Below are 14,541 nucleotides of genomic sequence, written 5' to 3' on the forward strand. Positions count from 1 at the left end.
GTTTCTGGCCAGAAGTAGAAATTACTGGCTTAAATGTGTGTTGGTTTCCACTGTTCATTAGCTAAAATTGAAGTAAATAAGTATTAAAAATAATAACTATTAAAAACTCAAAGCACTGAATTTTCTTCCAACTAATTTTATCAGAGCAGCAGTTACATAAGATTCAAATCTATATTTATAATTTTCTTGGTAGTACATGAACTTCAGAATTCCATGTAATAGAATTTGTAAGCTATCCACCTCTTTGTCTGTATGTGTCATGAACATTAAATTATTAATGTATTATCTTAGAAGTCACAAGTAAGGATTTAGTTAACAGATGATTATTGAATTTTTTTGTAAATTGTGTGTACTGCACTGTAAAAATTTGAAATCTACAATCATAGACTATAGAACAAGCAGATATACACAAGACAAGTTAAGCCCACACTGTTTCAAGAGGCTTCTATTTTTAAAATGTATTAAATATTTATTTTCACAGATTGATGTGTTTAGGCAAATCATTTTAAAATATGTTGTCACAATTACTTTGAAACAACAATAATTTTTATCATTATTGTAATTTTCAGTGTATATTCACATGTGATTCCAACAACTATGACACTGAGTTGCTGAAGCAAAATCAAACATTTTAGAAATAAAGAAATTAAAGGACAGGAAAATTAATTGACTTGCAGCAATTTTTTTATACTGTCATCTTGGCTAAGCTAGAATAGTTTACAAGAATCCCCTATCCTGTATGATAGTTTGTTAACTGGCCCAAATAAGAAATTCTTTTTACAAATTTTGGAAGGGGAAAATAAAGCAGCTCATCTGAAATCTGTTAATTTAGAGGTACGAGTAACAAAGAGATACATGTGGATTCTAGCTAGTTCTTGCTGTCTTTGGCTCCACACCCACATCATCTTCCCAAATGAAAATCTTGCTGACCAAGAGCCACTGAGACCCAACAGATATGTGGAGACAGCAGCTTTCCATAATCTTTTGCACCAGGTCTCCTTTGCAGACCCACTTGGGCAGCCCAAACTGCTTTACTTCAAAGGGTTGGTTATTGTCTTTTCCATGAGCCTCCAATTCTCCCTTTTAGAAATTTATGACCCCAGCAATACACACAATTTGGGGAAGTGCTATCACATATCTAACCCCTTTTCACATAATACTCATATTTGTTTTCATTTTCAGATTGAATCTGACTGAGACATAACTTCGATGAGATCACACTGCTATTAAACGTCAGTATTGAAAATCAAATATTTCATACTATTTCTCAATCTTGAAAGAAAGAGTATTTCCAAAAAAAAAAAAAAAGAGGAGTTGTTAAGGTATGTATTTACTAAAAAAGAAGTTGGGAGCAAGGAATAAGAGGTTTCAAGAGAGATAGAAGTGAGAAAAAAGGAGATAATCTAGCAGGAGAGAATGATTCATGCTTAAGAATGTTTTCATGGTAGCCAATGCTAACTACCAGGTGGCTGGTTATATCAGGAAATACTGGTATAATTGATAACATGGAAAACTTTCAAAGCTTCATGCCCTTAACTTTCATTGAAGATAAAAATGTCCTGATTTTGTATATAGGTATATATTCTCATATATGTGTGTGTGTGGATTTAATCCCCTGAATTTCAGTGGATTAAACAACAAAGATTTAGAATTTACTCTAGCAAAGTCTGTATCCAGATAAGAAGCAAGATGAACTGTCCCACAACCAGCAACTCAGTGATTCAGAGTACAAGGAAAGTACCACCATCTTGAAGCAACATCATATGGAGCTTACTGCCTCCTGATGGGCATCTCAGAAAAAGAGGCACCTGCAGAGCCATTGCTGGTTTTTCCATGCTTTGTGCCAAAATTTATACATGTAAATTTGACTCATGGCCATTGGACAAAGCTAATCACATGACCTTAATGATCTTCAAGTGGATAAATAATGTAGTCTTGCTGGTGCACAGAAAGGATACTGATGAACACTGATAATATTCTTTCCATAAAGCTTAATATTTGAAATAATTTTCTCATTAATAAAATGGAAGGCAATAATATTCCCCTATTAGAACAATTAGGGAATCAAATGCAGGCATATAGCACTCAATAATATTAGACATTATCAAAATCATCATTATCATCATCATCATTCTCTATATCTCTAGTCTTTGACAACATGTATCACTGAGGCTGATAGATTTTGACAAAAAACATAAAATATTAGAGCTGGAAAGAATTTTAGAAATTACCTACTCTGATCCTGTCCTTTCATTTATGAGAAAAGAGATGTCCCATCAGTTAAGTGACCTACCTGGGCCCAAATCTCCTTAACAGCAAAATTGGAAACAGATGTCTAAGTCCAGTGTCCTTTGTTCTCAAGATAGGGAAATTAGAACTTTCTATCAAGCATAGACTGAAGATATCCAACTCTTTCGTATACTGCTAAATCTGTTCCATGTTACCTTTGGTTCATTTTACTCCATCATTAATTGACATTTTGTAATTAATTAAAATCTTCCCAAAGGTGTCAGCTTAATGATTTTATAAGCATGGCAGAAATATGTTGATATAGTAAAGCCCTTATTGCCTGAGCAAATGCATTTTCCAATTTCTAAGAACTAGTCACCCAAGGAAATTTTGCTTACTGTGCTAAAAATTAGGGATTTTCATGGGGGGAAATGAACAAGAAAAAATTAAAAAGTGAAACTGTTAATAGATCAGTTTACTTAAAATATTTATTATTGAAAGAAAGTAGTATTTGACTTATAATGATACAAATGATTTTTTATTCTCCCATTTCCCCAAAAAAAAAAAAAGATGCTATTAGAATTGTATGGTTCAATAAAACCTTACAGAACACAAAATCAAGAATATAACTAACATTCTTGCCATTATGAACTTTCTTTGGGGAAGAAATTTGTACCATCTGGAAATATATGAATAAGACAGAAAAGGCCAGGTGACAAAAACACATTAAATTGCTTAATAAATGGATAAAACTTAAAATGCTAAATGCCAAAATGTCAAAATTCCACTTCAAGTTTAGAAATGCTATTTTAAAAGACTTTCCAAAGCATTTTACCACTTTTTCTATGAAATCAAAAATTTCTTTTTAATTAATCACCTACAGATGCATAAGAACCTCATTCAGACTCACAAAAAGACCAACCAAGAAATATGTTTGCTATATCCATGGCATGTTGCTGACACAATTGAGAAAAAAAGAGAGAGTGATGAGTGTGTGTGTGTGTGTGTGTGTATGTGTGTATGCATGTGTTTGGGGAGGGGCAGGAGGTTTGAAGGTGAAGTAGACAGGGAAAAAAGAGGCTTTGTTTATGGTGTTTTAAACTTAACAGATAATAAAAACACTGATGTAAATTTATTTACACTTGCTCTTAGCCAAAAGGCCAAGAAGCGATGATGTAAATTTATTTAAATCTGCAATGTTTCATCATTACAAAGAATGGAAATCAAAATGCATTAAGGTTAAAGAAACCTAGATGCTAAAAATAGAAAGATGTGTTGCATAAATGAACTGCATCTAAAAACTGTTATTCTCATTAATGTGTATTAAGAATCACAATTTCATTTATTTGTCAATTATTCCTGAGTTAAATGAAAAATAAAATTAAAAAGTCACAATACACTATATTATATCTTACAGAACAGAATGGGTCTTTAAACAGAACAACTTTCAAGCAATGAATTGGGGGAAGTACACAAGGCAGAAGTCAGAAAGGCTAGTTAGGAAAGTACTGTAGTTGACCAGGAGAGAATGTAAAGGGTTATAAATAGGTGGATTTATTCAAGAATTATTAAGGAGATAGAATTGATGGGCTTATGTACTATTTAAAAGTAGGACATGAAGTTGACAAATATAGATTGACCTTCATTCAAGATTCTTGCTGGAGTAACTGAGTCAAAGGAGTGACTTACAGCAATAGAGAGAGTGGGGAAGAGATAAGAAGATAGGGAAATGCACCAAGTGTACTGAATTCAGTTTTAGATATGTTGGGTAATCTGTGCCTGATTTTAGAAGACATATGCAATTTTGGTATATAAATGAGTACTAGTTTAAACCACAGCTTTTGATATTATTCCAAAACTGTATGTAAAGGACGATCCGTAAGAAGACCAGCATTTTAGGCATTATAGGGGATGGTAAATCCAAATTTTTTAGAGACTCTTAAAGAATCATAATAAAGTTGAAAGAGCCTGGAAAGAATACTGGATTTGATAAAGAAAAGAAAAGGTGATGTAGTAATTGACAAGGCCTGCAAAGGACCACAGAGCAAGCGGCTTAGACGGCAGCAATGGATTGTTCTGGAGGCTAAAAGTCTGAGATCTAGGTGTTAGTGGGGCTGATTCCTTCTAGGGTTTCTCCCCTAGTTTCTGGTGCTTTTCTGGCAGTCCTTAGCATTCCTTGGTGTGAAGAAGCATTGCCCCGATCTCTACCTTCATTTTCACGTGGCATTCTCCCTGTGTCCATGTGTATCCATGCTCTAATATTCCCTTTTCACAGGGACTCCGGTCATATTAGGTTAGAGACCCACACTAGTCCAACATGATTTCATCTTCACTAATCACACCTTCAACAGCTCTATTCCATATAAGGTCACATTCTGAGGCAGCCAAGTTTTAGACTTCAGCATACAAATTATACAGGGACACAGTTCATTCCATAACGAGATTCTAGAAAAGGCAGCTGTCGAATAAAAAAAAAAATTCAGAGATCTAAAGTACAGGGCAGATTAAAAGTGTCTATTAAATATGACAACTAGCGGGGAGGGTATTTAGCTCAGTGGTAGAGCGCATGCTTAGTATACGCTGTGTCCTGGGTTCAGTCCCCAGTATCTTCACTGAAATAAATAAATAAATACATACATACATACATACACACATACCTCCCCCCATTAAAACAAAACTAAAAAATATGACCACAAGGAAAGTCATTTTTACTAACCAGTTTCAATTGGTGGTAGAGGCTGATGTTGAAAATCATTTACTTAGTTTAAAAGATAAACTAGAGACAATAAATTTAAACTCATTTAAAAAGGCACTTGGATTTGAAGTGAAGGTCAAATATAAAGACACAGTTAGAAGAGGGAGTTTGATCTTGAATTAAATATGAGAAAAAGATAGATGTTCAATTTTTTATTTAATTTGGCCTACCTTGAAATTTCTTTTGAGAAAGTATCTTGTGGAGATAGACCTGGGCTGCCTGGATCTATTTCTGGAAGTAACATGGTCTAGCAGAACGAGTAAGAGATTTGGAGTCACAAGATTCACTGTGTGGTTCTGGATCTGAAATCTAAACTGTGCAACTTTGAACATGTTTACTGACCTCTCTTGGACTCACTTCTCTTCAATTGTAGATAATAGCATTCCTGCACCAGAATGTTATGAAAATTAAATATTATTATGTTGTCTAAATGCACTTTTTATCAAAATATTATATGTGTATATTATTTTTTATATTGTCAGCATCATTTTATTCTGTCTTATGTTCCCTCATATTAAAATTATTTGTGGTAGCTATAAAGCTTTTATAAACATTTAGAAAATGCAGAATTTGACTTCCTCTGATTGCCAGAGCATAGGAAGGATTGTTAGAAACATAACCATCTTTCCAAAATACTACATCTTTTTGTCTTAAAATACTAAAGGAATGTATTACTATAAAAATGTGTTGTATTGTGGCAATGGCAGAAACAAATCTTAAGAAAACTTTATGAACATCACTCAAGACACAGAATGTGCAAACCAAATGGCAGCAAAAACAGAAACATTTTTGAATTTAATAAAATAGTACAATTGCATTCTGGTGCATGGACATCAACCCACAGGAAATATTAATAGCTATTATACTCACATTTATAATTCAATAAAATGTAATTTTATATCCTTTTTAAAATCAGAAAACACTAATAAGATGGATTGATTAAATTAGATGTGAGTAATGACAATGATGACATAGAGAAAATGGGAAACCACAATGTTGTTTCAATCACAAAAGCCCTCAGTGTTTGCTTCCCCAAACTAAAAGCAGATACTGGCCCTTTAAAGATTGATATGAAAATTTTGAAATTGTGAATTTTCTCATCTTAAAGTGCTCCATTTGTTCTATACAGTGAATTAAAATGTGTTAAATTTATATTCTATTTACCTGTAACATCAGGTTGTCTGACAGACTATAACACTGCATAATTTATCCAAAAGTTTAATTGAATTAAACTAAATATCTAAGGAGATATATATATTATGATTTATTAAAAAGTAGCTTATTTTTATTTTTTGGGTACACTTTGTAAGGAAAGTAATAACCTATCAAGTCATATTCCAGAGCATTCTGTGCCTACCATCCCCTCCAGCCATCCACAGGTAGTGTGATTGCCCTGATCACCTACTCCAATTACCCCGCAAGCATGCTGCATGTAAGGAGCATGACCTCAGTGTTTCACATACAAAAGGGAAACTTAAATCGTCTTAGTGCTGTGCTTAGACATTTACACTGAATCTGTCATTCTAGCCAGTGGCAGAATTCTCCAGTTGAGTATGCTATGGAGTTTCCTATTGAAACACTCATCTTCACCCAGCATCTTCATGATGTGTACATGTTAGTGATCAAAATGCTCAAGTACACTTCTGCAAGAAAGTACATGTATTGAGGAACACATAAAAAAGGAAGTACCCTCAACTCATTTGTCTTATTGATTGAGTATATTTACACCTTGTCTCTTTCCCAAAACAAGTGGAAACATTTCTTCTTCTACTTTCCCTTTGAATGCAAGTTACTAAGGATTTATCTCCTGGAAAATGGGAAGAATGTATTACTCACCTCTACAGTAAAGTGTATAGTATAATACAGTATAGTATAATATAATATAATATAATATGTAGCATATATGTTGTAGCATGTATAACATAACATATTCTATATGTGGCATGTGTATGTGTGGTAAAGTTGTTCATGCTGGTTGTTGAAATACTTGTCATCTTCTCATTGTACTATGGGTGTCTGGGGGTCTGTAACACATCACAATTTTATCTATATTTTGTTCTCTCCTAAAGGAATTATCAGGACTAACACAGATCTTGATATGCATTAAGTCCGATCAACATTTACTCAATGAATAGCATCATCCAAATATATTTAAAATGAAATACAGCTACCTGTCCCATGCTCTAAGCACAGACTTAAAGGAACCAAAAATAATTATAACAATCACATAACATCCTGAAGGCCTTCAGTGTCGAGGACTGAGCAGTGTCTAAAGTTTCTTTAGAACACACTTCAACTCTTTCACAATAGATCAATTTTGCTTTTGGCATCTGAGAAATATTTTCTCCTCTGAATGAGCAGCTGACTTACTGAGAGCAAGTGACGTTAGAGCAGAGGAAGGCAGGACACAAATGCCTACTCTTGGTTCTGAAACTCACTTTTCTTTTCTGTGAGACAAGGGTTGAGAGTCATAAAACTACAGGTTTATAAGAGGATTTACACTGATTCTTTATTAAAGGAGATGTGGGCCAGACTGCCAGTTATCTATCATTCAATGTCCACTGCTCCTTTCCTGGGTAGAAATGATACTTGTACTTATCTGGGAACATTTCCCAGCATGACTTGTAGCTAGATTTAGTGACTAAATTGTAGTCAGTCACATATAAAAGTAAGTGTCACTTGTTCTTTGAGTACAATTTTAAAGGGTTTCAATGCCCTTCTTCATCCTTCTTCTTTTCAGCTGCCCCAGATACATATGCACTGGCTTGAGGAATCAGCACGTTGAAAGGACTTGAAAGTGGAAGCCCACCTCCAGCCCACTGTCCTTCTCAACAGCAGCGCAATAGGACTGGTTCCTGACATTGTGCCCTGTGGAGCTGTCATTACAGCTTGACACCCCCCTCGCCAGAGAACTTGACCTACCTCGTCACAGGGCTTAACACGGTTTAGGATGATGGCACACATTCCAAGCCAACTTTATGATTTCCTTTTTGGTGATCTCCTCCTGTTGAAAACTGAAATGTTCTCCCAACTGTTGTTTTCTGACGTTGGTTATTTTAAGTGTCCACTATCAGATTGCCATTCTCCCCTCTCTTTTCTCATGTTCTCCTCTGAATGGATATCCATCCCTTTGTCATCATTTTGTCTAGTTTTCTGATATCCTAACCATTCTCTTAATTTCCAGTTCCACCTCCTGTATACAAGGAACATTATTCTGGAAGACACTTCCCTGAAACCTGAGTTTCAACAGAAACCTTGGGGCAAGGGTTCTGCCCATACAGTGAGAACAAGCAATTATAACCTTAAGAGAGCATGGGAATTCCAATGTCACTGATGTCATCCCACGATTCTTCCGTTTCAGTCAATAAATAAAATGCACCTTTGATGATGACTACATGGCCAGGCCACTCAAGATGCCTCCTCTCTGTCCATCTCCTGCTTGACTGGTGCCTGCTTCACCTACACACAACTCATAAGACTGATCTTCCTTCATATTCACCCCAGGCCCCAGCTAATGACTGTTCTAGATTTAGATCAGAACTCACCACTATGCTTATCCAAGGGGTGGTGAGAGGCATGACCCTGTGCTGATTACCCTCGTAACCAATGAGCCAACCTGACATCAACTCCCCTATGACTGGTAACTTCTTCCCCTCCAGGAGCAAAGATTGCCACCACATTCTGCCCTCCGTCCCCCCACACAGTGGGATGTTGCTCCAGCACCTTGCTTCAGATGTGTAAGTTCACCCTACCCACTGAACTACTGATTGTCTCTGTTGCTGATTCCGGGCTCTTAGGTCTTGGAGCAGGGCTTGTAGACCTGCAGGGTGCAGTCCAGTGCTGACATAGCTAATTAATACCCTCACATAAAACACTTTGTTTATATAAACATAATGTAACTAGTAGCCAAATTGGGTTCAAAAGAATGGAAATACATGGAGATCAGAAGCAACCTTAGCTCTAGGGTCCTCAGAAAGCCCAGATTCAGTGGGATATCATGGTACAGCACAAGGCTTGTGGGGAGAAATGAATAGCAGGCACAGCTTTGCCCATCTCTTATCTAATTCTCAATAGTTCCTTCTGCTATTGGACCAACCTGGGATGTGTCTATGTCCATTCAAATACTATCCCTTTCTGAAACTTTTGTGAGTGTTTCAGTGCACAGTCACGTTAATCATGATGTTTTGCTCATGATGCCACTTAAACTTGTCATCATCTTGCATTGTTTCAAAATATTGAATGTATGTAATTACTCTAATTATTTATGTTGCCTTATTTTAGTTGTGATGGTTATATATTTTTCCAGGTTTATTTTCTTCTCTTGTAAAACTGTCTGCTCAAGCAAAGTAGATCTACCCAATGTTTCACAATGATACCCTGTACATTTCTTTGCCTTCCCAAAATGTTACTTTAAATATTCTATTTGAAGAGTTTTCTCTCTCTTCTCACTCTGTGTGAATAGTGTTCATCCTTCAAAAACCAGTCAATGCCAGTGACTTCAAAAGGGTCATTCCTCTCACAAAAGTGTATCTGACCTTGTGAGTATGCTTTTTCTCAGAAAAAAAAAACATGAATTTGCATAATTTGTTTGGCAGTTTCTATATGCAGGTATATCTTATTTTATTGTGCTTCACTTAACTGTACTTTGCAGATACTGAGTTTTTTCTTTACAAATTGAAAGTTTGTGGCAACCCTGTCTCCAGCAAATCTACCAGCACCGTCTTTCCATGTTGTGCCTCTCTGTCACACTTTGGTAATTTTCCCAGTATTTCAAACTTTTTCATTATTATTATATTTGTTATGGTGACCTGTGATCTTTGATGTTACTATTGTAATTGTTTCAGAGTGCCATGAACCCCACTCACATGAGATGAAAACCAGATTCACAGATGCTGTGTGTGTTCTGACTGCTCCATTGACTTGACTGTTCCCCCATCTCTCTTTCTTTCCTTGGGCCTCACTATTCCCTGAGACACAATAATATTTAAATTAGATGAGTTGATAACCCTACAATGGCCTCTAAGTGTTCAAGTGAAAGAAGGAATCAATCAATATTTTGCTATCAATTATTATTTATTATTTTAAGAAATTGCCGCAGACATCTCAACTTTCAGCAACTGCTAGCCTGATCTGTCAGCATCGAGGCAAGACCCTTCACAAGTAAAAAAATTATGACTCACTGAAGGCTCAGATGATGGCTAACAGTTTTTAAAGTATTTTTAATTGAGGTATGTGTATTGCTTTTTTAGATATAATGGTATTGCAAGCTAAATAGACTACAATGTAGTATAACATAAATTTTATATGCACTTGGAAACAAGAAACATCATGTGGCTCACTTTATTGCAATATGTGCTTTATGGAGGTGGTCTGGAATTGAACATGCAATATCTTTGAGATATGCCTGTGTAGCTCCTTCTATCATGTATCTAATTATGTCCCTATGAATCTACTTTCATATCTACACATATATCACTTAGTTTGTAAATGCTAAGAAAGTTAATACAATTTGAGGTACCACTTCACACCTACCAGGATGGCTATCATAAAAAAAAAGAAAAAGAAAAAGAAAAAGATGGAGCACGGACGGGCAGACGCCAGAGCCTGTCCAGAGCGTGTGGAAGCTGGGCAGGAGTGGGTGCTCCTGGACCAGCACCCCGAAGAGGAAGATGGCCTCCAGAGGGGGCGGCCGCCTCCGCTGCTGCCACCGGGCAGGTGAGCCTGCCCGGCGAGTGGAGGCTGCTCGGGACCCTGGGCATCAGCTCCGCACCTGCCTTCCGGGTCACAGGCGACCTGGGGCGGAATAACAGGGGGTGTGAGGCCCGGGCCTTTGGGAGCTTGTGGGCCTGACCTGGAGATCAAAAGCTTCTGGCGACCACAGCAGCGAGAAAAGACAGATGTGATGCAAAGCCTGGAGAACTAGACATCCAAGTGTCCCAGGACCGTGGTGCTCATCACCCTCCCAGATGGCCTCCCCCTACCCCCGGCACCCTTCACCAAACTGTCCGTCATCAGGCTTCCAGTGGGTCCACGGAGGTGTGTGTAAAGTTCAGCTGACGGTATATAACCCAATGCCATTTGAACTCCGTGTGGAAAACATGGCTACCACACCACGGTCTTCAGTGTCTTCAGTGACTGTGCTGGACCACCTTCCAGGAATAAAGTTGAGCAGCTGCACATGGAGGTCATCCCTGCTCTGTCCAGACCGTGGATCAGCACCTCTCTGCCCAGGGCTGTACACTCACTTACTGCAACCTTCCTCTGGTGGTGAAACATCTACTAACATGTCAGTGCCGCTTTACAGCAGAGAAACTCATCACCTGCTTGTTAAGCTGGAAAACACCAGGGTGGAACCCCTGGAGGAGCTGGAAGTCACCTCAGAAATTCTCATCAGCAATGGATGATGTCACAGTGCTTTTACTTGCTGTAAGTGAAAGCAAAGAGCAAATGGCAGAACTTCTAGCAAAGAAAGAGGCAAATATACCTGCAGTTGATAAGCTGAAAAGAACCCTCATGCTTGCTGTAAATTATGAATCACCACATATGGTCAGGTGTCTTCTTCAGCAAGGTTCTGATGTCTTTTCTCAAGATATGTATGGATGCACTGCAGAAGAATACACTCTTACTAGTGGTTTTAATATTAATCACCAACTGATTGCTGACTATAAAGAAGAGACACCTAAAATTCCTTTTCAAAATAGCAACCCAGCGAATGAGATGATTCCTTAAGCAGCCTTTGCAACAAACCTGATGTTGATGATTCATGGCCTTCAACAGATGATAAAGTCTCAGATTTTGATACCAAGAACATCCTGAAACCAAGCTTAGCAAAGCGAATTTATGCCTCTCAGCAGTCTGGGAAAAACAATATGATGTCAGCATTGAAATTAGAAGAGCAAGATACAGAATCTCCCTGGGATTCTGAGCATCTTCTCCCAGGAGCACACTGACAGCTCTGTCATCCTGCATCTAACGCATTCCCCAGATGGGCCTCCAGGAAGAGGCCCTGCAGGCACCATGGCAGGCTGGTCTTCTCTCTTCCACACTCCTCTAGCAGCTCCCATCCTTGGGCATCTTGCAGCAGTGGCTGAAGTCCAGAACTTGAACTTGACTGGGAAAACCATGTCCATTCCAAAATGCAGCATTTTCATCTTTTGGTTGGGTGAATATTGGTCCCCCATGGATAGGAGTGATAACTACAAGATTCAGAAGTGGAAAGAGTTATCTATAGTCTCAAATAATTTAGTTCACATGTTCAATTTCAAAAGCAGGAGCTCAGGTATATAAGTAAATAAATCACATGGAATAAAAATGTGATTCTAGAATGAGGAGGTGTCAGAAAGCTGCCTTTTGCTGAAGTTCAGTGCTAACACTGTCTTTCTCAAACTATAAACTCAGTAGGAACTAATAATCGTTTCACGTGGAAAAATCAGCTATCCAAAGTAGCTTGTACAGTAAATGCCTATTTTACACATTCAACACTTAATTGGAGGAAAAAGCAATGCAAGTTGATTCAATGTAGTTTTTTAAAATCTCAACACATATTTCATTGTCACAAAATAAGTATTAATGTGCTCCCCTAAGTAAAAAAAAAAAAAAAAAAAAAAAGATGAGCAATAACAGGAAAGAATGTGAAGAAACTGGAACCTTCATACATTGCTCGCAGTCGGGGGGGGATGTAAAATAATGAAGCCACTTTGTAAGGCAGCTAGTTCTTCAAAAAGTTAAATAAAGAATTATCACATGATCCAGCAATTCCACTGTTATGCCCAAGAAAATTCTTAAATTATGTCTAAAAATTTGTACACAAATATTCACAGCATCAGTATTCATGATAGCCCCAAAATGGAAACAAGCCAAAGTCTATCAACAAGTAATTGTGTAAATAAAATATGGTACATCCATAGAATACAATATTATTTGGCCATAAAAAGAATGTAGTTCTGATTATGCTAAGTGAAAGGAGTCATACACAAAAAGCCACATATTGGATACAATTTATATGAAATGTTTAGAATAAGTAGGACGATAGAGACAGAAAGTAGGTCAGTGAATGTCAGGGGCAATAACCAACTGATATATGGTTGAATAGAGGACTGACTAAATTATAAATAATAAGATAAAGGGGTACTTTGAAACAATCCAATCCAATTTTCCTCTTTTTGTTTATTATTTTTGTTGGCCATCTTTTTCTTTTTTAAATTTTTAGTTTCTTTCTTTCTTTTTTCTTTCTTTCTTTCTTTCTTTCTTTCTTTCTTTGAAGTAAAGTAAGTTTACAAAGTTGTGTCAATTTCTGGTGCACAGCATAATGTTTCTGTCATATATGTATTCATACATATATTTGTTTTCATATTATTCTTCATTATAGGTTACTACAAAATACTGAACATACTTCCCTGTGCTATACAGAAGAAACTTGTTGCTTATATATTATATATATAATAGTACATATATCTACAAACTCCTAATTTATTCATTCCCACCTCCTTTCACCCTAGTAACCATAAGTTTTTTTCTATGTCTGTGAGTCTATTTCTGCTTTGTAAAGAAGTTCATTTGTGTCTTTATTTTTAATTTGTTTTAGATTCCACATATGAGTGATATCATATATAATTTTCTTTTTCTTTCTGGCTTACTTCACTTAGAATGATAACCTCCAGGTCCAATCCATATTGCTGCAAATGACATTCTTTTATTCTTTTTATGGCTGAGTAGCATTCCATTGTATAAATATTCCACAGTTTCTTTATCCAGCCATCTGTCAATGGACACTTAGGCTGCTTCCATATCTTGGCTATTGTATATAGTGCTGCTATGAATATTGGGGTGCATGTATCTTTTTGAATTAGAGTTATCTCCAGATATATGCCCAGGAGGGGGATTGCTGGATCATATTGTAAGTTTATTTTTAGTTTTTGTTAAGGAATCTCCATATTGTTTTCCATAATAGCTGTACCAAACTACATTCTCACCAGCAGTGTAGTGAGGGCTCCCTTTTCTCCACACTCTCTCTTCCGTTTATCATTCATGGACATTTTAATGATTGCTTTTGGTAGTGTGGCCATTTTAACAATATTAATTCCTCCAATCCAAGAGCATGGGATATCTTTCTATTTCTTTGAGTTATCTTTAATTTCCTTAATTAATGTTTTGTACTTCTCCTGATACAAATCTTTCTCCTCCTTGGTCAGATTTATTCCTAAGAATTTTTTTTTAATTGCATGAGATTTAAAAGAGATTGTTTCTTTATTTTCCTTTTCTGAAATTTCATTGTTAGTGGGAAGAAATGCAACTGACTTGTCTATGTTAATCTTGTATCCTGCTACCTTGCCAAATTTTTTTATCAGCTTTATTATTTTTTGTGTGGAGCCTTCAAGGATTTTCTATATATAGTATCATGTAATCCACATTTAGTGACAATTTTACTTCTTCTCTTTGAATTTAGATTCCTTTTATTTCTTTTTCTTGTCTGATTGCTGTGGCCAGGACTTCCACTACTCTGTTGAATAGAAGTGATGAGAATGGGCATCTTTGTCTTGTTCCAGATTTTAGAGGGA

General features: G+C 36.6%; 1 long non-coding RNA gene across 1 annotated transcript; it reads left to right on the forward strand.

Annotated features, from left to right (window-relative positions):
* Nucleotides 1–244: 244 nt before the first annotated feature.
* LOC116668285 lies at nucleotides 245–10,556 on the forward strand. The gene is made up of 2 exons (XR_004325402.1): nucleotides 245–1,322; nucleotides 7,725–10,556. It is a non-coding gene; the product is annotated as an uncharacterized LOC116668285 (long non-coding RNA).
* The last annotated feature ends 3,985 nt before the right edge of the window (nucleotides 10,557–14,541 follow it).

This window comes from Camelus ferus, chromosome 2 (genome assembly GCF_009834535.1).
Source record: "Camelus ferus isolate YT-003-E chromosome 2, BCGSAC_Cfer_1.0, whole genome shotgun sequence".
NCBI lineage: Eukaryota > Metazoa > Chordata > Mammalia > Artiodactyla > Camelidae > Camelus > Camelus ferus.